We start from the raw sequence: 27,187 nt of genomic DNA, 5'->3' as shown, positions 1-27,187 counted from the left end.
TAGGAAAACAAATCTGATGAACCCAGCGGTACTTTCTGAGGCTGTTTTGGGTGATGATTGGGAAAGATTGAGGGCAGAAGGAGAAGAGGGCAGTCAGAGGATGAGATGGCTGGATGGCATCACTGATGCAATGGTCATAAATGTGGGCAAACTTCAGGAGATAGTGAGAGACAGGGAGGCCTGGTGTGCTGCAGTCCGTGGAGTAACAAAGAGTTGAACACAACTGGATGACTGAACAGCAACACTGGGTAATGAGAGGTCACCCAAAATGGCCAGAAAGGAAAAACATTGCTTCCCCACCTGGCATTTCAATGCAGGGACCATGAAACCCTAGGGCAGGGCAGACCCACAGATGGAAGGCATCAGGTCCCTGGATGTCTTGGCTGGCCAGAAGCACCTACATGGAACAGTTTCCTGAGTGGGAAACTTCTAGTAGGGTCTGCTACTGAAAGGAACTATCTGTTGCTGTGGCTCATGAGAGGGGCTTTCCTGGTGCCTCAGTCAAGAGTCTTCCCGCAATGGAGGAGACCTGGGTTTGATTCCTGGGTCAGGAAGTTCCCCTTGAGAAGGAAATGGCAACCCATTCCAGTATTCTTGCCTGGAGAATCCCATGGACAGAGGAGATAGGCAGGCTACAGTCCATGGGGTTGCAAAGAGTCAGACATGACTAAGTGACTACCAGCACCACCACCACTGAAGCAACAATGCAACTTGCAGGGTCTTAGTTTCCCGACCAGGGATTGAACCCCGGGCCCAGGCAGTGAAAGTGCCAAGTCCTAACCACTGGACCACGAGGGAAATCCCTAAGATGTTTGCGAAGGACTTTTGAAGCAACACAAAATTGTTGAGAACAGGGGAACTCATATTCAGGAATCATGGTACTAGAGAAAGCACTCTATATCAATCATAGCCAATGTACCCTAAAGAGTCTATAGTGGGTTTGACATCAGTTTCTAGTTCTTTCTGGAAAGAGCCTGTGAAATCTCTTCAGAGTGACTGAGAACGGAGTCCATGTTCTATGATCTCTCTAAAATAGCTGCTTCTTGATTCAGGCAGCCTAGTACATGATCTTGGGCTGGACAGGTGCCCAAGCTCCATAGGGACTTCATGGCTACATTTCAGAGTTTCTACAGGAGCCTCCACTCTCCTCTGATTGTTTGTTGTTGTCAGTTGCTAAGTTTTGTCTGACTTTTTATGACCCCAGAGACCGCAGCACACCAGGTTCCTCTGTCCCCCACTACCTGCTAGAATTTGCTCAAATTCATGTCTAGGGAGTCAGTGATGCTACCTAACCATCTCATCCTCTGCCGTCCCCTTCTCCTTTTGCTTTCACTCTCTCCCAGCACCAGGGTCTTTTCTAATGAGCCCACACTTTGCATCAGGTTGCCAAATTATTGGAGTCTCAGCTTCATCCTCAGTCCTTCCAATGAATATTCAGAGTTTATTTCCTTTAGGATCGACTAGTCTCCTCTGATACTCCTGCAAAATTCTGAGCCCAAGTTGCTTCAGCTGAGTGTCTCTCTAGTAGGAGAGCTGACATTGATGTGTCCATGTCCCATCCATCAAATAAGATTCTACTCTGCAGTAATTGGCAGGGGACGGAGCTGGTAGAGGGATCATGGTGTGGGTTGGTTAACATCATTCTACAGAGAAGACTTGCTTCAAGGTGGAATCTAAAACCAATCCTCCAATTTTGGTAGCACTGATGCATCAAAGATTCTCAAGCTGTAGCAATACTTGCAGTGGTTATTATTTATTCACACCAGTGTTTTCTATTTTATGATTGCATGGGGGGGGGGAAGAATCTTTTCTCTATACCCTAGTTTATATGTAGATGAAAATTGAATAAGGCAAATAAATTGACTAAGGAGTTCAGGTCATTCATTTTAAAGAACATTCATTTTTAAAATTGAGCTAATTCAAGGACATTTTCCTCAGTTTTTGTGAGACTATATTCCAAGCAGAGGGTTTTCCAGGTGACATTAGTGGTAAAGAACCTCTCCCCCCTGGCCAATGCAGAGACCTAAGAGAGGCAGGTTCGATCCCTGGGTCGGGAAGATCCCCTAAAGGAGGGCATGACAACCCACTTCAGTATTCTTGCCTGGAGAATCCCATGGACAGAGGAGCCTGGCAGGCCACAGTCCATAGGGTCACAAAGAGTCAGACATGACGGAAGTGACAGCGCAGCAAAGCACATTCCAAGCAGAATAGGCACAAGTGGTTCTAAGCATTTCTGAAGCACTAGGGTGAAAGAAAATTCTTGAAAGCAAAATATGTATATTATTCCTCCTTTTATTCTATCCCTGTATCAAAACCAAGAGTTGAAGAGGAGTAAAGGGGAGAGGGTATCCAAATGGATTAAATTAAAGGCTTTGTGAAACAGGTAGAGCTTTAGGAGTCCAGGTAAGGACTCAAAGAAGACTGAGAACACCAAAGTGAAAGGTGGCCTGAGCGTGAGATGTCCTGGACCAGGCAAAGCTCAGAGATGCAGCTGAATGAACAAAAAGAAGAGTCCATTTTCTTTTCCCTCACCCATTTAATCAGAAGCTTGGATTCAAAGCTAGACACAAACATATTTTCTTCTGAGTCTACCAAAATCTATCTTATGCCACAATGCTGATTCTAACCACATTTTGCCACAAACTGTTTCACTTTAGCAACAGTAAGACATAGATTTTCTACTAACCTGTCATTATTCAACTAGCTTATGCCTCTTTCCTATGGCTGAAAAAGAAAATGATAGTCATATCCATTTCTGAAAAATTCAAGAGTGAGACTGATTGAGGCGGAGTGGAGGGACGCAGAGAACTTAGGTTTGCTCTGGAACTTGGGTTCCAAAAGGAATCCTGACAAGGAAAGAAATTAATTTATAGCAACAATGCAAGCTCAAGGAAAGAACAAAGATTTTAAGCAAAAAGATCTGTATCTTTTTGGTCTACGATTTGGGGCAAAAGATCTTAAGTACCTCACCACCCTCAGCTGCTGCTGCTGCTGCTAAGTCGCTTCAGTCGTGTCCGACTCTGTGCGACCCTGTAGACGGCAGCCCACCAGGCTCCCCCGTCCCTGGGATTCTCCAGGCAAGAACACTGGAGTGGGTTGCCATTTCCTTCTCCAATGCATGAAAGTGAAAAGTGAAAGTGAAGTCGCCCAGTCGTGTCCAACTCTTAGCGACTGCACGGACTGCAGCCTACCCAGGCTCCTCCGTCCATGGGATTTTCCAGGCAAGAGTACTGGAGTGGGTTGCCATTGCCTTCTCCACACCACCCTCAGAAGTCCCCCTAATTTGCCATCTTCATCCCACTTTTAAAGAATAGGTCAGCAGGACTTTGCTGGTGGTCCAGCAAAGGCTAAGGCTTTGGCTTCCAGTGCAGGAAGTTTGGGTTCAATTCCTGGTCAGGGAGTTAAGATCCCACATACCTCATAGCCAAAAAAACAAAACATGAAACAGAGACAATACTGTAACAAATTCAATGAAGACTTTAAAAATGGTCCACATTAAAATATATATATACTTTTTTTTTAAGTAGATCAGTATGCGATGCCCATGGAGGCAGAGGAAGTTCACCTACTTTCTTAGGAATGAACTTGGATTCTGTATCACCAGAACAGATCTGTGATTTGGGATCTTCCTTCCACAATACTTTGACCACCTGATGCGAAGAGCCGACTCATTGGGAAAGACTGATGCTGGGAAAGATTGAAGGCAGAAGGAGAAGGGAATGACAGAGGACAAGATTCATGTCCAACTCAATGGACATGAATTTGAGCAAACTCCAGGAGACAGTGAAGGACAGGGGAGCCTAGCTGCAGTCCATGGGGTTGCAAAGATTTGGCCACGACTTAACTCCACAATGAACTTTTCATTCCTGGAAAGATGTTCCTCTGTCAGAGAAAATGCCCAGCTGTGATCTCTAGAACACTTTTTAACTACTGGATTTTAACTGAGGGGAAAAATTAAACAAGGTTATAGGACCTTGCTTAATTTGACCAAGTTTTTTGTATGATGTACACTTTTTTCTGGGTAAAGTCTTGCCCATCTGGGTAAAGTCTTGCCCTTGGTCTATATGTTAAGAATTTGATTGTTAGAACAGATTGTCAATGTATCTTTGAAAGCACAATTCTGTCCCCTTAAGCAAAATAAATGCAAATATGTACGAAGGTTCATTTTTATCTTACGAACTGAAATATATTCTTGTTTTTCACAAGACTTTGTGAAGTCTGGACCACTTCCTTCAAAAATCATCCGGGTGCAGTAAATGGAGTTAATACACTGATTCCATTGTGTTTCTAATTCCATCAGCAACTTTACATGTGCAAGACCTGTGGTTCATGGCATAAAACTTTGCCTATAGTTTTCTACTTCTACACAATTATTAAATATGTAGCCTCAAAACATGCAGATGTACAATACTGAATGGAGAGGAGAAAAATGTAGTTAGAATTTTTGCAAAACTCCTGAGGAAGAAAAAAAAGGTTTATCTTAATAGCTTCTGCATATTAGAATTCACTGCATCTTCAGAGCAAATATTTATGGAAACATAATCAAGACTTTTTCAAACTTCCTGCTTCCTTTTCAACATTCTGTTTCAATGTCGTCATGATAAATGTAGCATTACATTCATTTTTCCACCTTGCCTTTTATTTTAAAACCATCTGAATGGACATAGAGCAAAATCAGATTGATATTGTTGAATTTTGATACTTGTGAGTTTGAATAAAAGTTCAGTAAGAACTGCAAAAAGCAGGCACTTTGTGGATTTTAATTACAGGAAATACTGTAAAACAAGGCACAGAAACCGACAAAATCACAAGATTGTTCGGATAGCTTTAGCAGTTAGTCTAAGCACATGAAGAAAACGGTCTGAAATAAGAACACAGGCTAACAAATATAAGATTTACAGAAGACAAATACTAAGAGCAGCAAGAATTTGCCATCTCTTTCTAATACAGAAAGCATTCCCTTCTTAAGAGACCAATGATTATATTTCCAGCAGGGTTTTGTTTGTTCTGTGTGTGTGCTCAGTTGTGTCTGACTCCTTGCAACCCCACAGACTATTGACCACCAGGCTCCTCTGTCCAAGGAATTTCTCAGGCAAGCATACTGGAGTTGGGTGCCATTTCCTCCTCCAAGGGATCTTCCAGACCCAGGAACTGAACCCTTATCTCATATCTCCTGCACTGGCAGGCAGAATTTTTACCACTGTGCCACCTAGGAAGCCCTTTGTTGGTTTAAAATATTGCAATTCCTTCTTAATTTCTGTCAAAAATGTTATCCTCTCACCACGTTAACTACTCTACTCGTTGCCTTTTCCTTAGAATCCATAAAATAATACTATCATTAAAAAAAGAGGAAAATAAGTTAATGGAGGTTGAGAACAAGAGAGATAGGAAAAGGAAACCAGAAGGGGGAGAAACTCAAATTTTTGTGACTCCATATAATGAAACGTCAACCCTTGATTTAATTTGCTCAGCTATTATGATAGCAAGTGATCCATCGAATTCTGCACAGTCAACCTAAAATGACCCTTTTGTGATTGATGCATACATTAATAGCTGATCTGACTGACCATATTCATTGGCCCTGGAGAAATATTAATAGCACCTGAGCTGAAAAGAGACCCAAACTTAGGTATTATGAGTCTATAAGGAATACTCAGTTTCACTTGGCAACATTAAATGGAAAAAGAGTATTATTAAGAGGGCCAGCAATCAAGCAAATGAACGTTTAGAATTATGACTTCTCTCGCCAATCACTTAACTCCTTCCCTCCCTTCACAAATACAGAAATTGTATACAGAATGAGCTATCAGCTTGGCCCTTGAAGACCTTTTATTGCTCCTTAAAGGATGCTCCAGTACCAACTATAGACAAAACATTTCTTTGCAGTCAGAGATTTAACAACCCTAACTCAGGATCCTCCTGTTTCTCTAGATTTAATATTCTTCATATTTAATTTGTGCATGTGTGCTAAGTCACTTGTCGTGTCAGGCTCTTTTGCAACGCTATGGCCTGTAGGCCACCAAGCTCCTCTGTCCATGGGATTCTCCAGGCAATAATACTGGAATGGGTTGCCATGCCCTCCTCCAGGGGATCTTCCTGACCCAGGAACTGAGCCCACATCTCTTATGTCTCCTTCTTTGGCAAGTGGGTTCTTTACCACTAGTACCACCTGGGAAGCCCATTTAATTTGTAAATTGACCCAATTTCTTGAGTTCTCACACCCACGCTTTCCTCCCACTCCAAGGGATTCTTTCTAGCCTTCGTCTTCCCTTGTCTATACTAGTGGTTCTCAACCAGGATAATTGCACACCCCAGAGGACCTTAGACAAAGTCAGGAGATACTCCTGATTATCATAACCCAGGGGAGGTGGAGTGTCACTACTAGTATCTACTGGATAGAGGCCGAGGATGCTGGCGTGTGTCCTACGCTGCACGTGTAACAGTCCAAAGAAGGAAATCAGGACTTGCTAGAAAGCTTCATGGCCCAGGGCCACTGAAACACCTAAGCCCCACGAGTGCCCAGCCCACCACCTCCTCAGGAAGCAAGCGCCTCCTGAACATTCAGGGTGACCTTCCACTCTGAGTCAGGAACAAGAAATCCCCACCAAGTAGCCTCATCTTGAAGAGGCTGACTTGACGTATCATGTGTGATCCCGTCCCACTGTCCCACACTGTCGCATGGCGACGCCCGAGTAGGAGCAAGGCCGTGAAGCTTACTGACTAGCTGGGAGGCCAGGGGTCTAGCCAAAATCAAAGATTTTTGTTTTTGAATGGCAGAAAGGGAGAGTGAATGCAGGGGGCAATGATCAGTTTCTAAAGAGCCAAGCTATCTACTAGTATTTACTGTTTTAAACACATATCTATGAATATCCTCGTGGCCTCATAACTTTCTTTCCTAAATGCTTACAGGATGTTTTTCTTTGTCTTCAGTGTTTAATATATTTAGGATGATCTCTGGGAATGGGTCTGCCTTAATGTTACATTTTTTGTATATTCCTTTTCATTATGGTTTAGCATAGGGTATTGAATGCAGTTCTCTGTGCTCTACAGTAGGACCTTGTTTGTTTATCCATTCTATACATAAAAGCTTACATCTGCTAACCCCAACTTCCCACTCCACTCCTCCCCCAAACCCCTCCCCCTTGGCAACCACCCATCTGTTCCCTATGTCCGTGATTCTGTTTCATAGATAGGTTCATTTGTGTTGTATTTTAGATTTCATATGTTAAGTGATATCATGTCTGCAATTATTTTACCTCGATCATTTTAAACATTTTCATTGAAGGATTCCTTTAGATCAAGAAAACTTTCTTCAGTGTTTTCTTTTTTAATGTAATTTTTTAAACTGAAGTGTAGTTAATTTACAATGCTGTGTTAGTTTCAGGTGTACAACAAAGTGATTCAGTTGTATATGTATTTCATATTCTTTTCCGTGATAGATGATTATACAATATTAAATATAGTTCCCTGTGCTATACAGTAGTTCCTTCTTGTTTATCTGTTTTATATATAATAGTGTGTATGTGTTAGTACCAAACTCCTAATTTATCTAGTGTTTTCTTATTATTTACATAAATTTGTTCTGTTCTCTTAGCAAGCCTATTGCTTTTGCACTGACTGCATCCTGATACATACCCTCCATAATTATTGTTTTCTCTCATAGTTTCATCTTTTTATGTTTTTCCTTTCTGTTTTCTAATGATTCTTTAAGTTTGCTTCTGTGACACTGATTTGGCTTTCTTCACTAGCAATCTATTCACCGAGTTCATGGAATTCCTTATTTCTTGTAATAATTCTTTTGCAGAAAAATGCAGTCACTTAAAAAATTAATCAGAAAAGTATAACTGCATACTTTTTCCATGTTTCTTTCCTTCTTAGGGAGATCTCTGCTTGCCTGTTATTATTGAGCATTGCCAAATAGAAGTCAAGTTTGGCAGTATTCCAAATTCACAAAGCAACTGCTGGCCCAAAGTTAAAGAAAAAGGAAATTGAGTCAGAATAAACTGGTTTATTGGGGATGGAGATGGGGAGGAGGTTTGAGGTTTTCTATCTTCTGTGGTTTGAAGGTGGATTGTTTTTATCTAGTCGTTAAATCATGTCTGACTCTTTGCAACCCCATGGACTGTAACCCACAAGTCTCTTCTGTCCATGGGATTTCCCAGGCAAAAATACTGGAGTGGGTTGCCATTTCCTCCTCCAGGGGGTCTTCCTGATCCAGGAATTGAACCCACATCTCCTACATTGGCAAGTGGATTTTTTTTACCACTGAGCCTCCTGGGAAGTCCCTTAAAGGTGGATAACTGGTGGTGGAGTCGCTCAGTCGTGTCCGACTCTTTGTGACCCTATGGACTGTAGCTCACCAGGCTCCTCTGTCCATGGGATTTCCAGGCAAGAGTACTGGAGTGGGGTGCCATTTCCTTCTCCAGGGGATCTTCCCGACCCAGGGATCAAACCCAGATCTCCCACATTGTAGACAGACGCTTTACCGTCTGAGCCACCAGGGAAGTCTTAAAGGTGGATACCTTGCCTTTAATCCTGGCTTCCTTGCAGAGTGCAGCCTAGCATGATTACAGCAGAAAGTGTCATCTCCTGAAATAGTTGGATCCCCAAAGGAAGATTTTCCCACACCCAGGTCTCTGTTTCATGTGGCTGCCATGTCAGGACCAAGCGACGGAGCCTAAAAAACCATGAGGATCCCAAGGCTACTGGTTCACAGAGGCCAGGAGGTGCCGAAGAAGACCCATCAATCCCTTTCCACTAACCACCTGCACCCAGTAAGGCTGCCTTCACCTTTCAGCTGCAGGCTTTAGCCCTCAGTGTTCATGGGCACAACCCTGACTTACAGCCACGGCATAGTTCTCCTAGACATAGGGCCATTATTTTGTTCTTTGTTGTTTTTTTCCCCCCTCATTCTAAAATCTATTAGCAGATACTTAGAAATTTCTCTGGGTTTCTGGTATATGTGTCAATCAAATAGATTGAGAGAAAGGGCAGAGAGCTGGAGATGATGGGAGAGAGAGGAGGATGGATTCTTTCAAAGAGCATTTATGTCGGGGGAAGCATATATCTATATCTATGTCTCTGCATTGGCTATTTACCCAAATGCCCTGCCTTGCTACTTAACAATATCCAGTGTCCCCAAACTGCCACCTACAATTGTTCAACTGCACCCCCTTCTGCAGCCCCTCCCTCTAAGCGTTCCCACCAGTGTTTCATAGTTTCTGGTCCCTGGGTACACGTCAGCCCAGGAGAACCCACGCTGTGCAGTTTCCCCATCACTGCTCCTCAGGCCGGGGGCCCACAGCCCTCACCCACCAAGACCAGACGCAATGAAATGCCTTGTCTGGCTCTTTACTGAGCCAAGCTGGTGTGTTTTCCCCCCTAATGTTAAAACCAGGTTCCAAACGATCCAAAATAAGCAATTGGCTGTCATTAGATATTTCCCTCGTACCACAGAAAGAATTCACACACCATACCTATACCACCAGGAATCCAGAAACATCTCAACTCAAACAGCCCGTCGCTCTTCGGAAAGGCTATTCCCACTCCTGCCGGTCACTTGTGAATTCCTTTAGTTATTCAAGAATTGAACAGCTTTGAGACCTTTGGGTCCCTGTTATAGTGCAGAGTCAAGGATTGTGTTACAAGTGCAAAAATTAATCATAGCAATTAGGCAGGAAAGGAGGTGTCAGGCCAGCTCCTAGTTCCTGGAGCAGAGTTAGGTTACTGCTCGGGGATTATGGAGAATGTTGTTGTAGTCAGCTTTTTTAAGGCCGGATTGGGAGCTCGGGGGGCCTACATTTTTAATTTAAATCCTGAGCTGCCTTACTCTCTACAGCAACAAAAACTACTATTTTATTCTGCATGAGGGCCACTTAGCTCTTTTTTATTTTGCATTTCTTAATCATCTTCCATCGGTCATTTCTAATCATAAAATGGGCTCAACCTACGCCAATCCAAAATGTTTTTAATCACTTTACAAGGTGGACCATACTTTTACCTAAGCACATTCTCTTCTTTCACTTCTAGAAAGGCTCTAGCTGTGCAACCAGGTGCTAAACTATTCAGGAAGTGCAACCGAAGTTCAGCGGAGAAAGAAGTCCCAGGGGTGCTGTCGTGGAAACGCTTTATGAAGAATTCAGACCTTGAGTGAGACTCAGAAAGATAAGTGGGCTACAGAGAGGCGGTCAGGAAGGAGGAGAAACTGGGGTTGGAGGAACAGCACAGACAAAGGCATGGGAATCAAGCAATTACATGAAACAGATGCAAGATGCTGCTCCAGACTCCGTGGGATAAACAAAGAGAAGAAAATCTGTCTTTAAGGAGTATGAAACTGGTTGAAAAAACACACACAGAATCAGCAATGAATTTCAGAATGAGAGGTGGCTGTAAAGAACAGCTCTGCAATGGGGCTGCTGAGAGCAGAGATGTGGACATCCGTGTGACCCAGGCCACAGAGGTCAGTATGTGGGGGTCTGTGGGGCACAGGGTGCAAGAAGGGGAAGAGAGTTGGAAGTCAATCATGAAGCCACACAAAGGAAGTGAGAGGGTGGCACTTATGATTGTATGGTTACTTCAGTTCCATTATTTCTGTTCCCACAACCACGCTGTGCATGCTCTGTCACTCAGTGTCCTACTGTTTGTGACTCCACGGACTGTAGCCAGCCAGGCTCCCCTGTCCATGAGGTTTCCCAGGCAAAAGTACTCGAGTGGTTGCCATTTCCTTCTCCAGAAAGTACAATCACTGTCAGAAAAATGAAATGAATGAATATTAAACCAATTTACACGAAAGTGCACAAGGAAGTCAAGACACAGATTTATCAAGACCACTACCACTAGTTTCCTTGATTTCAAGACCAGTGTTCTTCCTACTCTTGCTTAGTCCTGAGGTGGTTATGGAGGACTTCTGTCTGTCTGAGCCATTACCCTAAGGTTTCAACAGCAGCACACAGAAGTGAGCAATGTGGGACTAACTTAAATTGACCACAATGAAGCAAAATGAAGAGGAAAGGCATAAATGCAATGAAAAAGAATCAATAAAACTCAAGGGCTAGGCACTTTTGCCTTCATGGGCCTCTTCTTTCATGCTTTATCACATAAAGCATACACATTATGTGAATATAATTATACATTATATACATTTTATAATATGTACACATTATATGAATATAATGACTTCATTGGTATAAAGATGACTATATATAAGTATCAGGCTTCCCAGTTGGCACTAGTAGTAAAGAATATGCCTGCCAATGCAGTAGATGCAGGTTTGATCCCTGGGTTGGGTAAATCCCCTGGAGGAGGGCATAGCAACCAATTCCAGTATTCTTGCTTGGAGAATCCCATGGACAGAGGATCCTGGCAGGGTATAGTCCATAGGGTCACAAAGAGACACAACTTAAGTGACTTAGCATTTACACAGTATAGCACATATAAGTATTATTTATTAGAAAAGAATTGTTATCTAATTTTTTCTTCATATTTTAAAAGAAGTTGAAACATTTTCATGGGCCTCCAAAACTATTATAAGTCCTAGGCATTGTGCTTACTGTGCCTAACAGATAAATCAATCTTGATTGATGGGCAGAAGGGAAGATAAGTGTCTTAAATGATGGAAAAAATTCTAACAAGAAAGAAGTTAAGAAGTGAAACTAATTCGAACAGGAAGAAAAACAATTTTGATTTTTGTACTTGTGGGACTTGAATTGGCTAAAACATTCTGAGGAAGATAGCCAGTAAGTCATGCGCAGTGTAGCACCTAGATTCATGAATATTGGAAAATCAATAGCTTAAAGATGTTACTGAAAATGGGGAAAGTGAACAATCTTCCCAAGGAAATGAACTATAGAAGAAGGTGCTACAAACTAATATAAAAGGCTTTGGTATGTCCCACAGTTAAAGAGATACTAGAGGAAGAGGAAGGTGCAGTACTTAAAGAAACCTCTCTCTTGTACTCCTGAGAGAGGTTGTTTGTGCTGTGTTTGGGACTGTGGCTGTATTTTGTTTTCAAAAGGGAATCCTACTTAGAAGTGACATAATATTGACAGTGAAGATGAAGACAGCAGCAGCTACATCTTTTTCATCCTTTCTTCCTGTGTCCTTCACTGTCTCTAAATACCAAACACACACACACACACACATCACACAGAAACACTCCCCTGAACATAAGCATCCCAGATTATGGAACTTTTCTAAATATTTCCACCCAAAGACATCTGAATATAGATACATGGACTCAACTGAAGGAAACAACTGGCAACTCAGCCACCTGAGGTAAGCAGAGTAACTCAGCAAAGTACAAACACAGCTCAGTACCTTATGGTCAATGCATGAGCAGATGGAAAATACACAGCTTTTTCTTTCATTTCAAGAAAACTTTCCTTGTTGGATGAACTACCAGCTCCACTGTGTGCAGTCATCACAGTCAGGGTCTCTGGTTCTGTTGAAGGCAGTGGAGATGATGGAAGCCAAACATACAATTTACTATGAAAGGTTTGTTTTCTGTACTAACATTTCCTTAAAGAAAATTACCACTGATGAGACTTGCAACACATTTCTCCTGGGACTGTAGATTCTAGGTATTTTGGTGCAATTGCAGAAACCTACTCAGAAACAGATGGATCTGTGAATGATTGATGGATGAACAGGGAGGTGGTTGTTTAAGGTCAGTCATCTGAATCATGTCTTGGGAGAGTTCCCATGAAGTTACATAGGATGAAAATCTGGGCCAGTATTCACATGCCTGATTATTGAAGTCAGAACAGCTGCATTTATTTCAACATTCCCAGCCTCACACATACATACATGCCAGTGAAGCTTAGAGGTTAAAATGTAAGAGGAAAATCACAAGTGGGATAATAAGAAAATGGAACTGAAAAACTACCCTGGAAAAACATGCCTCAGCTAGGCTGGAATATAAAACTGAAAAATTACTAAGATATGGTACAGAGGAGAAAAAGAAGGGGAAATGTGAGAGGTTGTGAAATGTGGAGGAAAAAAAAATGAGAAACTCTAAAGTGCATTTAATTGGAGTCTTAGTAAAAGAGAGTAAGGGTGTAGAGTACAGGAATTACATAGGAGATAATATCTCAAATTTTCCAGAAGCAGTTAAAATCATTAAATGACACAAAATGTAAACACAAGATGTATTAAACAAGTCAACAAAACAAAAACAATAATTCTTCAAAACAGTGTTAAATTGAAGAACAACATTAAGAAAAAGAGAGAAAAGATCTTAGCATCCTAAGAGAAAATCTGAATCACAAAGAACAGTGAGACAGACAGCAGACTTCCCAGCAGCAACAGTGGGAGATAAACAGGAGTGGAATATCTTCAAAATGGTGAAACATTTTCTGTCAGTAGAGAACCGCAAAACTCTCCTGCAAGAATAAAATTATCCTCAAAACATTTTCAGGTTTAAAAGACCTGGAAAACCTTTAATGGAAGAGCTTTAGGAAGAAAGGAAATGATTCCAGAAGAAAAACATATGGTATAAAAAGAAATGGATGGCAGAGAAATTGGTAAACGTGTATAAAACTAACCATGAGAAATCTAAATATAAAAAACACCATTGGTAATGCCTAACTTGTGAGGTTTAAAAAATGGATGAATCTCAAAGACTGGGCAGTAATAGCAAAGGGACATGGAAGGGATTATAAGACCTCATATTTTTTTCAAAGAATGAAGAAAGTTACTGCTATGCTTTACACTTTACATAACTTCAAAGGACTCCAATAAGTAACAAGAATAAAATTTAATTTCCACACAGTGGGAGATGAAATGAAATGGAGTCGGGGGCAGAGAATATAAAAGACAGCAAGAAGGAAGCAGGTGAATGAAGCATAATAAAAGCAAGACAAGCAAGAACCAATAAAATGGTAGTAAAAAATGCAAAGCTGAATAGATACAAACTCAGCAGGTAAGAGACATGGGACAATTACAATCTCTTTGGACAAATGGAATCTAGTCACAGTTAACACACACACACACACACAAATGGGGTCCAGAGAGCAGATGACCTATTACTAGAAATGAGTATATGCATCACTAATATTGATGCTAAAAGCAGGCAGAGAAGAGGGGGACGGGAGCAGTGCAGTGGCGGCCTTTGCATTGGCAGTGATTTGATGATTTGACCTCAAACTTCTGCTCAATATCTGTGTGTTCCTGTGCAAATAGTTAGCTTGCATTTATTTTCTAAAGCAATAGAATTGAGATAGGAATGGTACCTATTCATAGAGTTTTGTAGGAGCCTATGAAATAAAAGATGTAAACTGCTCTTGACAGTGCCTGGCACAGAGGACGGACACAGAGAAATTATTAGTGTAGACTGGAAGGGCTACGGCAGGTTTTATACTATGAAAAACCCTTGAATTTGAAGAATGGATAAGTGGACTTAAGGATGGTTAACAGTAAGAAGGAAAGAAAACAGAAAAACCAAGCCAAGCCAAAGAGACAAAACTAGGAAGATGAGATGCACCTGGCCTGGGTGGGACCCAGACGAACTGGCTGGGGAATCTGGGCCCCTCGGCATCCCACTTCCTCCTGCCTCTCCCGTCCCTCCAGGATGTCTTGCTGGAAGTCAATGGTTACCAGGAGAAAACATCTGTATCTGAAGACAGCTGGATGTGCATTCATCTCATTAAAATTTTTTCCCAGAGTTTGGGCTTTAATGTTGTGTGTCACCAGTAATGTCATGAGAAATTCAGAGAGAAAAATGTGGCCTATGCAATTAGTAGCCCTCAGGCAGTAAAGCTTCTGTTTCAGACAGTGTCAAAACACTGCAAGATCCAGCAAGGCAGAGCCAGCTCCCAGAGCAGATGCCTAAACTCACACTGTTCCTGGCTACACAACGCATGCACATTCCTCCACACATACACAAGCATGCACACACTGCATGCACACACTGAAACAGTGCACGCATGCACACACATGCAAACTGCACCAGCTCACATGTGTTCACACATGCCATGCCTGCATGCACACACATGGGTGATCACAAATATGCAAGCCAATCATATGCCATACACATGCACAGGTATATGAATGGTCACACGCAATGCAAAAACAAATACCATATACAAGTACACAAAATCCCCACATATACAAATATGAATGCATGCATACTGCATGTCCATACACACACTGCACTTGTACAAACACACCTACTAGCAAAATGATTAACTGAACATAGCAGTTAACAACTCAATGTCCTTATATGTAGCTTTAACTTTATATTTATATTCTTTGCACTCTTCCCAATTTTGAATCATGAAAACTAGCCTGATCAATGTGAAATTTATTTTAGGAATAATTAAGTGTATTCTTAAGGGCTCACATTATTCAAATAGTTTTCCACACTTGAATATGTCCTGAATAATGAATTCATATATGTACCTTGAGACTACAATGATTATAATTTTATAACTATAAAATTCTCTCTCTCCAAACAGACAGTGAAATGTTTTATTACATTATTATATTCTACTTATGGCCAAATTATAGCTATATAATAAAAAACATATTTCTGTGTAAGCCATTGAATACTATTAAATTTGAATAGGAAACGTTTGGCACAAAGAATCCAACACTTGTAGAACAGACCACAACAGCTTTCTGAATTATCTGTTTGTCTTTATGCCAAAATACAGCAATTCCCTGTCTTTTCTAGTATTTTCCCAACTCAGTCATGAGTCTGAAATAGTTGGACTTTCACCACTTCCCTTGGTAGCCAAGCAGAAAACAAAGCTGCATATAGATTTTGCTATAATTTACCCTCGACTTAGTGGGGAAAAACTTTCTCCAGTGTGTATCTGTCTGCGTATCCATGTCTGTGTGTCTGTCTGCCTGCATGTGTATTTGTAGGTCTGTGTGTGTGTCTCTCTGTGTCTCTGGATCTGTGCGTCCGTGTGTTTGTGTGTCGGTGCATCCGTGTGTTTGTGTGTGTGTTACAACAGATCAGCTACCTCAAGAAATTGTACAGTCTCTGCATTTTGCATTTCAGCTTCTACGCTAAATAACACAGTTTATAAAGTGTTTTGGGGATTGTATCTTTTATCAAAAGACTTTCTCTCAATGAAAAGTGAAAGTGACAGTCACTCAGTCCTGTCAGACTCTTTGCGACCTCATGAACTGTAGCCCACCAGACTCCTCTGTCCATGGAATTCTCTAGGCAAGAATACTGGAATGGGTTGCCATTTTCTTCTCCAGGAGAATCTTCCCAACCCAGGGATAAAACCTACATCTCCTGCATTGCAGTCTTAACAGTCTGAGCCATCAGGGAAGCCCAGTTCTCTCAATTAAAGGAGGTTTATATTATCAAAATATGTAAAATGTTATCCAAAGAGTAATGACTCATCAAAAACAGAATGAAGCCCAAGAGTTTAATGTAAATCATCCTATTTTGAGATTAAAAACATCCTTCAGGAAGGCCAGGCTAACATGACAGGCAGGTCCTGGGAGCCACAGTGCTCACCCCTTGAGGGTGAGCAGGGAAGCTTCTGGAAAGCAGGCTAAGGCCCTGGATGGGATAAAAGGGGGATGACAGGCCAGTGGAGAAGATGGGTCCAGGGCCCTAATTAGCTGAGGTGGACTGACTATCAAAGGCATTACATGCAATCTTTGTCTCCACATCTTCAGAGGGATGGGAAGACATAGGTGGACTCAAGAGACAAGTGGAGATTGACCAAAGTGCAGGAAGACAGGTCTAGAGGAGCAAGATGGTGTGGAGGATGGGGAGGCCAGAGTAGCCTGGTTCCTCTCCTCAGTTCTCTAGGCACCTTCCTGAAGAGGTCGGGGGGTGGATTTGTGTATTAAAGGTGGGGGTGTCAGTTACAGAGGGACACATCCTGACAGGAGCTCGCAGTCAAGTCAGGATCTCCTAGAAAGCCTTAGCTATAGCTGTTTGTTTTCTGGTAAGAACAACCTCAAAGAGGCACATGCCATACAAGTCAGCACCATATAGACCCACCCCGGCTGAAAGCCCCAGGGCCCCGATGTAACAACACAGGTTCTAGAACCCAAGTCACACCCCAGCCCTGCCACTTCCTGACTGAGGACACTTGGGCCAGTTATTTCTCTTGTCTGTGCCTAAGTTTCCTCCTCTGTAACCTGAGGATGATCATCGCAGGCACCTCCCCGGGTTGCAGCCAGAATGAAGAAGCCCAAGCGCAGAAAACACTCTTCCAGAACTGGCGCACGGTAGTGGATGGTCACGGATGATTTCAGTTACACAGCCGAGGACAGGTGACTAAAAGGAAAAGAGACTCGGGTTTTCCAGGAATATACCGCAGGCTGTTTCACCCACTGTTTCCTAACGGGGCTTCCCTCGTGGCTCAGACAGTAAAGAATCTGCCTGCGATGCAGGAGACCTGGGTTCCATCCCTGGGTCGGGAAGATCCCCTGGAGAAGGGAACGGTAACTCACTCCAGTAGTCTTGCCTGGAGAATCCCCAGGGACAGAGGAGCCTGGAAGGCTATATGGTCCATGGGGTCGCAAATGAGCCCAGCACAGGAGGGTCTGGCCTCATCAAAGCCTGTGGAGACAGAAGCCACACATCCCTCTCTGAGTCTGGGTTTCTTCATCTCTGCCCTATTTATCTAAAGCTTATTGTGAGGATCAGATGAAAATGTACATTGATGGCCTACCTGGTGCCAATTACTGCTCCAGGCCTGGGGCTGCTCTGAAGGGGGTGGTCAAGGGAGGAAATACTTAGGGCACAGCTGCTAGGATCCAAGCTGCTAAATGCCAGGCAAATTCTGGGGTTGATGGGCATAGTACCAAATTGGGATGCGACTGTAAAGTGAGAGCTAAAGAAGAGACTTTGAAAAGGACTTTAAAGTTCACAGTGGCATCCCCCTAATGTAAGCAAGCTGGGTGTTTGGTCAGTGACCTCAAACTCAGTTGGGAAACCAAGGAGACTCCCTTAGGGCACCCAGACATGAGGTCATGGAGATGGGACTCTTAAAACCCCTGGTAAATTTCAAACTTGGTGCTGATGCTGTAGACGTCGCCAGCATCCAAACTACTATTTTTCCTCTAAACTGGTTTTGGTGCAGCTGCAGCTATTCCCTCCAGTATTTTTCCCCACCCTTCTCATAACTGGTAGGTCAGGACATACTGAACAAGCAGCACAGTCTCAGATCAAGCTCCATGCTTGACCTACGAGAAGGCAGACATGGCTCAGATGGGTCCCAAACACATATAAGCTATAGTCGTCGAGTTAGATAGTTTGATCTGAGATGCTGTAAACGAGGGTCAGATCCATGAAGGGCTTTGTGTCTCATGCTAAGATCATTGACCTGTATTCTACAAGCACTGGGGAACCACTGGGGAAGAATGTGAGAGGTGAAGTGATGCTATCAAATGGATGTTTTTCATCATTTTAGGGAGCTAATTAATTTCAATAGAGGTACCTGGGTTGTAGGGAGCGCTAGAAGGAAGTTGGAGGGAGAAAAATTATTTCTGAAATTTTCTTTAAATCATTCAGTTAACAGAAACACATAATATTATCAGTTTATTTGGATTCTGTAAATCCTAATGAACAAACAGTGAGATCACAAGGATGTCACCATAAGAAAAAATACTATTTTTATAAACCATATAAAATGTTATGTATAGCACAGGGAACTCTATTCAATGCTCTGTAATGACCTATATGGGCAAGGAATCTAAAACACTAAAACACAGTAGACATATGCATATGTATAACTGATTCACTTTTCTATACACCTAAAACTAACACACCACTGTAAATCAACTATAGACCAATACAAAATTTTTAAATACATGTAATTGTTGTCCTTGATGAAAATTTATTTCTCCTTAAAACAGGATTACCGCAGCAATAAGAAAAGGACTTTAAAGTTTACTGGAAAATGTATCAACTTAAAGAGTGAAGCTCACCCATCAGGGCAAATCATTCCCTGGAGGCTTTCAGAAGCAAAGGAAGCACCCCCTTCAGAATCACCCTTGTCACCATTATGATATCTATTTCGTCCGTGCTGGTGCTCAGTTGTGTCTGACTCTTTGTGAGCCCATGGACTGGAGCCTGCTAAGCTCCTCTGTCCTTGGGCTTTTCCAGGCAGAAATACTGGAGTGGGTTGCCATTTCTTCCTCCAAGGGATCCTCCCAAGCCAGGGATTGAACCAGCATCTCCTGCATTGGCAGACAGATTCTTTACCACTGAGTCACTTGGGATGCTCCAGGAGATATTTGTTTCTCTCTGACTCAAAAAGATTTTGGTTATTTACTGCAATTGATTGAAATGTCCATTAGCATGACTACATTTGTAGTCCCAGAGTCAATGAGATTTGACTTACCCGCGTTAGGGTATTAAGAAGCCTCACAGACGTCTACACTTGGAAACATTTATTGTGACTGTACTTAAATACCCATCAACATTTGGACAACTTCAACAAGGAAAGTTACCACTACGGAGTTTTACCCGGCGTGTCTAATGGAGACAGCATCTTTAGAGCAGTGGAAAGCGGAAAAATCTGACCATGCCAGCTCAGGAGAAAGCCTTTCTGCTTCCAGTGACTGTCTGCCCTCCCAATTATTAATGAATAAAGACTCCCTTTTTCCATTTCCTAATGACGTACACAGTTGAAGTGCAGGCTGACTACAGCAGAGTAGTGAGGTGGAATATTTCAAGGGCATTCATCATAAGTGGATACAGAAAGACCAGACTCCTGTTTCAGTGTCAAGGTTTAAATGTCAAACACCTGGAGACATAATTACTCAACCTTAAAATCATTCTATGCGTTCATTGCTCTGGTTCAGGGAAAGTCAAACTCATAAGTTAAGTTCAAGACAGTGTTTGGGCTGGGGAAGGGAGGGGCCTCCTGATTATGTCTGTAACCCCAGAGCGTACTTGCTCCATCACACTAGGAGTTCATTGACTAAAAACCACATCCATGAAGAACTCGGATGCAAAGTTTGAGTAACCCCTATGTGCTCGAGGAATTGGGTACAAGCACCTGAAAATACTCACTGAAAGTAAACTCCTCCCCCAAAATTTTACCATGAAGAATGTTTTAGTAGGACAGGCAATCTAATGTCAAAACAACTGCTTCTTTGACTCAAATTCAAACCAACTGCTATTTCTAACTTCTTAGGCCTAATTTCTTTGGCTGAAAGGACCACTTACCCGCCTCCACAAATTTCCAGGACAGAAAAGAAATGCGTTCTTTATTAGAATTGCACCAAAGAGTAAGTATGTTCTTCTGATTTCTTGACTCTCTACACCTCATTTCCTTCTCCTACTCATTCTCTGTGTTCTTTTAGTCAAAGTCTGAACATTAGTGAAAAGACAAAGTAACATGCAGAGTAAGGGTGGTCTAATTAATCCACATACTTACAGAAACCCCAGACTGAAAGATGTTTCAATTCTGAAGAGCAGGGATCCACACCCCTGAATATACTGTTCTTCACTGACAAAATTCCATATTGTCTTATTAACTATGACATGAACATTTCCATTTCTCTTGAGCATGTGGAAAGGATTCCTGCTGTCCTTGTGCAAAAATCCGAGCTAGACAATAGCTCCAGTATCTCAGCAGCCAGAAACAGCCCCTCACCCAAGACGGCTACTAACACTCCCTGTCTCCTGTCTTGGCACACAATAAGGAAATGATAAGAGTGGCTAATTAAAGAAGAAAAAAAAATCCAAACCCTAAACTAGGTCACACAGCGATGGTGTGAGAAGTCTAGCTGGAAGCATTTCTCAACTTACCATTTTAGCTAAGACCCTTAAAATGATGAGTTCTCGTGTATTTCCACATGTATTCAAAATACTTGTAACTCCTAGTGCTTATACCAAAAAAACTCTAACCAAGCATTTATTTTCTCTCCCTGAATACCCAGCAGGAGCCCAGCTGGAGATTATGCCCAAGGAAAGGAAAGCGTTCTTGATTCACTCATCCTTACTGATACACTAAAAACCAAACAATTGAAAGTAACCTTGTAGCCTAATCAAATCTCCCTATTGAAGAATTCAGTCAATGCCACATTCTCAGTTCATCAGGATTACAAACAAGATCATGAGGAGACAGGAAACGCCAATTCCAGCTGTGTTAGGAAACTAGTGGTCACTTTCAGTCTAGAAGGTAAAGAACACAGCTGAAAGCTAAACTGGTTTTGTTGACAATATGAAATAGATCCTGATGAATCTTTCTTTTCACCGTTAAATGTCTGGGTTCTGCAGCACTTGTGGAGCACTCCTTCTCCTCCTGAGTGAACTGAAGAACAGAAACCCCATTGCGATCCACTTTTACCAAAAACTCCATTTCAACTCGATTAATGGGAATCCCAGGGATAAATGTGACATCCCTGTTAAGACATAGTCAAGATGCAACCTAACTACACAATTCCCAGAGAGCTTTCACTTAAGAGAAAAGCCTAAGGGGGACTTCCCTGGCGGTCTAGTGGTTACGATTTCTCCTTCCAATGCAGGGGGTGCGGGTTCAATCCCTGGCCTGGAAGCTAAGACCCCAACTGCCTCACTGCCAAAAAACCAGAACATAAACAATAGAAGCATTATTATAACAAATCCAATAAAGACTTTAAAAATGGTTTACATTAAAAAAAAATCTTTAAAAAAAAAGAGAGAGAGAGAGAAAAGCCTAACTTGTTCATCATAAAGTTGGTGGTAAATTTACCAAGGCAGAGAATTTCCACAAAATATATTTTACCTCCCAAGAGTAAGAGCTCAGAAAAGCAGTTCCTATGAGGAGAGTCAAAGGAACATAATGGTCCTTTTACTGCTGTACTCAATCAATTGGGAATGATTGGCCCTAATCCTTTCTGCATGATCATTCATTAAAAAAAAAAAAAAACAAGAATAAAAAGCAATGATTCACAGGCATTTTGCTATGTGCTGAAAATACAAGGATCATTGGATGTGGCCTCTTCCATAAAGGCTTTTACTATTTGAGAAGAAAGATAAATATAGAACTAATTTTAAGACCATGTGATAGAAGTTGTGATATAGGAAGGAACCACACATTATATGGGCAACATTATGCATGAATCCCCTCGTCAAAATTGCATACTGTAGGAGCTCAATGAATACTCGGTGAGTGAATAAACGGATGGATTTTGCAGGTAAGAAAGTCAGGTTCAGAGTGACAAAGAAGTTTTCTCAGAGTCACACAGACGACATCAGCCGCAGGGAAGGACTAGAACTTGTACCCCCGACTTGTATTCACTTTTCCACTTCCCAGCAGTGTGACCTGTGAAACCTTCCAGCCAATGAGAGAGTCTCTATTCATTCTCTAACAAACCAGCCCTGTCTTGATGGAAGCACAAGACACAAAACTTTTGGATGAGTTTTCTTTCCCCTGCAGTAGTTAAAATCCCTGCTCAAGAGCTCCTAACTCCTTAGAAGACAAAAGACAATGCAAGACCCAGATCCAAGGACAGAACTCAAAGTAGGAAAAGTTATCCTTTCCTTTTAAAATACAGTTATAGTAAAGGAACATTTTTATGAGAAAGTTAGTTTGGAAATCAAAGTAAAATGATTAAAGATTACCTTACTAAGTGAAGTAAGTCAGACAGAGGGAGACAAATATCATAGGATATCACTTATACATGGAATCTAAAAAAAAAATGATAGAAATGAACTTATTTACAAAACAGAAACAGACTCATAGACATAGGAAACAAATTTATGGTTACCAAAAGGGAAAGTGGGGGAGAGAGAGGGATAAATTAGCATTTGGGGTTTAATAGATTCATACTACTACATAAAGATTAGATAAACCTCAAGGATCTACTGTATAGCACAGGGAACTATATTCAATACCTTGTAATAATCTATAATGGAAAGTTAGGTATATATTTAAATTTAAAATTTTTAATTTAATTTTTTTTTAATTTTAAAAACATGAATTATCAACAACTTTAAAATAGGACACTGTCCTTGGCCCTGAGACATTTACTTGTCAAGTTAAGAATTACGTGTAAAAAAGGTAAATATGCCAATCGTAATAATGTTTGTCAAGTCCTAACTGAGTGATCAGAACAAGGTGGTAAAGAGAGTAGATAAGAATTTTACGAGGGCTTCCAGAGGTCAGGGGAGATTCTTCGAGGAAGGAAAAGTAAGCCAGGCCTTGGAGGATGGAGAGATTTTGAAGCGAGAAGGAAGCAAAGTAATCACTGGCCAGGAGGCTTCGTGGAGTCAGAATGTGCAGAATGTGTCTGAAAGCAGCAGGTGGCCGGAGCACATTTACACTCAGGAATCAGTGGGGCTAAACTATGGGGCATTCTGAGCGTGAACAGAGGAAACAGCAGGGCATCTGATTCCTGATGACAGCAAAACACTGAGGAGGTTTGTAGAACTGTCCCAAGGAAGGCATATGCTGGGCTATGGCAGATGGGATAAAGAAGAACAAAGAGATGTTATCCAGAAAAGACCGGATCTGACTTAGAAACTGGTTGGGATTGAAGGAAACAAAGATGGTAGATTCAAGAACAGAAATGGGACCATTAAGGAGAAGCAAGGGAAGGAGGTTCAAAAGGAAGGAGATATATATATACACATATACATACTTACGGCTGATGCATGCTGTTGTATGGCAGAAACCAACACAGCATTGTAAAGCAATCATCCTCCAATAAAAAATAAATTTTAAAAAAGAATTAAGTCTGCTGTAGATCAGTGTTGGTGTTGGGAAGGAAAGGGATGCATGTGGATTCAAATAGCCAACAAACTTTGCTGTCCACCTTAAGCTATCACCACATTGTTCACCAATTATACTGCTTACTTGCTGTGCTGTACTCAGTATTGTCAGACTTCTTGTGACCCTCTGGACTGTAGCCTACCAGGCTCCTCTGTCCATGGGATTTCGTAGGCAAGAATACAGGAGTGACTTGCCATTTCCTACTCCAGGGGATCTTCCTGATCCAAGGATCAAACTCATGTCCCTTGCATCTCCCGCACTGGCAGGCGGATTCTTTACCACTATGCCACCTTCAAAGTCCAACTATATTTCCACATAAAATAAAAAGTTAAAAAGAAAATGACTCAAAGAGTTGGAAACATGAGACCAAATGGAAATTGAGGCATAACAGCATGACCTCTACGGCATGACCTCTGTGCCCTAAAGTCCACGCCCGGGGCCTGGGAGTGGTGCTGCCCTAGCAGGGGCAGGTGTTCCATAGGAGGGCAGAAGCTAAGGACAGAAGGCAATGGGAAGAGGGCCCCGGGGGAAACAGAGTTGCAGGAATGGGGAGCAGACAGTTTCCAGAAGGAGAAGTCACGTGGTGAGTGGTCCCCCCAGGATTCTTGTGAGACTCACACGCCCTCTCTCCCACCCAAGAGCAAGGCCAGGGTTTCCCACATTTGATTTCGGCTCAGTTCCTATAATTGCTTACTGAGCACCCACGGGATGCAGTTCTGTTAGAGGGTCCTCTTTAAAGTGTGTCTCAGCTGCTGTGAGCATCCTTGGATTCACTAGAATATTTACGGTCATCAAAATTGTGGTCCCGGCAGATGTATAGCACAAGGAGCTCAGATTGTTGCTCTGTGATGACCTAGAGGGGTGGGATGGGGGGATGGGAGGAAGGCTTATGAGGGAGGGGATATATGTATACATATGGCTGATTCATGTCGTTGTATAGCAGAAACTAAAACAACATTGTAATTATTCTCTGATTTAAAATGCATTTTAAAAAATTATATTCCTGAATTGCAAGCTTTAGAAGTTTTGTTGTTTTTTTTAAAAAAAAAAAAAAACATGTTTTAAAGTGAAGGAGAAAGAAGCCTCCTGTGTGTATCAATTTTCCATGTTGTTTTAAACAGTTTAAAGGACCATAAAATGCCTTCTGCATCTCACCTCTTACAGCCCCAGGAGCATGAGCAGGTTTCCACAGGCAGACCCCAACCCTCCAGATGTCAGGCATCATCTCAGGAAAGCTCAAAGTTTTCCCCCCAGTCTCGTTTCTACTTCGATATTTCTATATATCCCTTTTCCAGGGAAGGGGTTTTTTTTGTTTTGTTTTTAAAGTTTCCAGAGTTTAAAATGTCAACATTTGATTGATTAGAGTCACTTTCCTAGCTTAACCAGTCAGCTGATGGGAATGGTTCATCCCTTCATGCAATAATACACATGTCAAAGATTACAAATTGTTTAACAAGTTTTGACAAACAAGTCCCCTGGTGGTCCCGAAATTTCTGAGAAGCCGATGGAAGCGGTACAATTTTCTAGATTTCCCCTTCTATCAGCACAGAGGCTCAGAGGTCTAAAGTAGGTATTGGTGCAAATAAGGGCCATTGTCAGACAATAAAGAGACACAATTGCCTCTGTTAGCACAACAATTAATTTTGTTTGCAAAGTACCAGTCTGTCTATTTGTTACCAGGAATGTGCTAATTATTCTTGCTAATTACATGCAAAACATTCATTATCACCTATAAGTGGAGCTGGACCCCTCAGGTTTCAGTGACAAATTAATTACTGTGTTTTCCTTCTGAATGTATTTCTCGTCGGTTCCTGGTATTATCTGAAAAATAAATGGTTCAGCAGCCTGCTCAGCTCTCAGAGCCACTCATTAAAATGAAAAGTAGGCCTGCAGAGTTAGATGGGTTTTCCTTCCCTGTTCTTTTCGGGTGGTGGTTCCTGAAAGGCTCCAACTCCAATCACAGATTTATAAACCCCGACGCCTGGTACAACGGGTGCATCTGGGTTTCATTACGTACCCGAGCATATTTGCGGCTGTAGTCACTCACTGAACCTCAAGGAGAGGATAAACCCCAGTTTTCAAGATGGAGAAAGGGCCCTTCAGCTCATGTACGTCACCTTACACCCCCTGGCCTTGCCTTTCCAAAGAAAGGGGTGACATTCGTAATGTGGTCCAAAACTGTGAGTCCACCCCCTTTCAGAATCCAAACGACCACTGAACATATCTTGAACTGCCAGCTTACTTATATGGCCTGTCGACTTTGGGAACAAACAACGTAGCTGAATGCATCTTAATTCTAAACGTGGGAACACTGGAAACACCAAGATCCACACATACTGTGATTTTGCCTTGGCTCCAGGTTGCCTGGAGTTACTGTCTGTCTCTATTATTTCTAACAGGCAGGAAGCCAGCCTTCAGCTTCCAGGCTCTCCCCATCTTACACTTGCTTCCCACAGCAGCAGCTAACTGAGGCTTATGAAATGAAGATATATCTGCAGGGTTTGGAGCCATTCTGGTGAGCATCCTGAATCAGTAATTCAGGCTTATCCTTAACCCTCTTTCCACATTTGAAACTCAGTGTCTTCAAAGTCTTGAGATAGACAGCATTTTGGGTGAAAAGTTTGCACCTGGAAGGGAGATGGGAGAAGGTGGCTGAGGACCACCACCACCTCCACCCCTCTGGAAGGAAGCTCGTCTCAGACTTTAGCCTAGAGCATAGCTCTCAGGACAGCAGGGTCTCCTTTAGCAACCCTGACGGATCCAGATTGGAGCAGAGCCTGCATCATACACAGGAGAACCTCCCCGCATTTACCAATCTCAACTGTATCACTTGTTCTTCTTAAAGCTTCCTCTTTTTGGTTTCTTCACATTTACTCTGGCTGTTTTCAGCTACATGAGTCTAATGGCTGCCAGCATTTGGTCTATTGCTATTGGAATAATAGCATGCTCAGTTGTTCAGTTATGTCTGACTCTTCATGACCCCCATGGACTGTAGCCCACCAGGCTCCTCTGTTCATTGGCTTCTCCAGGCAAGAATACTGGAGTGGGTTGCCATTTCCCCCTGCAGGGTACCTTCCCGACCCAGGATCAAACCCATACCTCCTGCGTCTCCTGCACTGGCGGGCAGATTTTTTACCACTGCTCCACCTAGGAAGCCAAATAGCTCCATGACACAGATGCAAACAGTAGTTCTTGATCATAAATAAAATAGGAAGGAAGTTTTCATTATCACACAATTTATTCTTTCTACCGTTTTTCAATTTAAAACAGTATTTGGAAACAGAGAATACAGAAACCCAAGTGATCTGTGTGAGGTGCCCATAAATTTCCCACTGTCTGAATAACCCAATTTCATCAGAATTGGGGTTCATAGGCTTATAGCTTCCATGTTTCACAAAGGAAGAAGTTCAGAATTTTTAGCCCTTTGTCTTTAGCATCTCATCTATTTAATTCTTTCTTTAGTTTCCTTAAGCTTGTTATCATTGTGTCTATCACATATAACATAT

Source organism: Dama dama, chromosome 23, assembly GCF_033118175.1.
Source record: "Dama dama isolate Ldn47 chromosome 23, ASM3311817v1, whole genome shotgun sequence".
NCBI classification, from domain to species: Eukaryota; Metazoa; Chordata; class Mammalia; order Artiodactyla; family Cervidae; genus Dama; species Dama dama.
The sequence above is the reverse complement of the archived record's forward strand: the minus strand, read 5'-3'. Positions refer to the sequence as shown.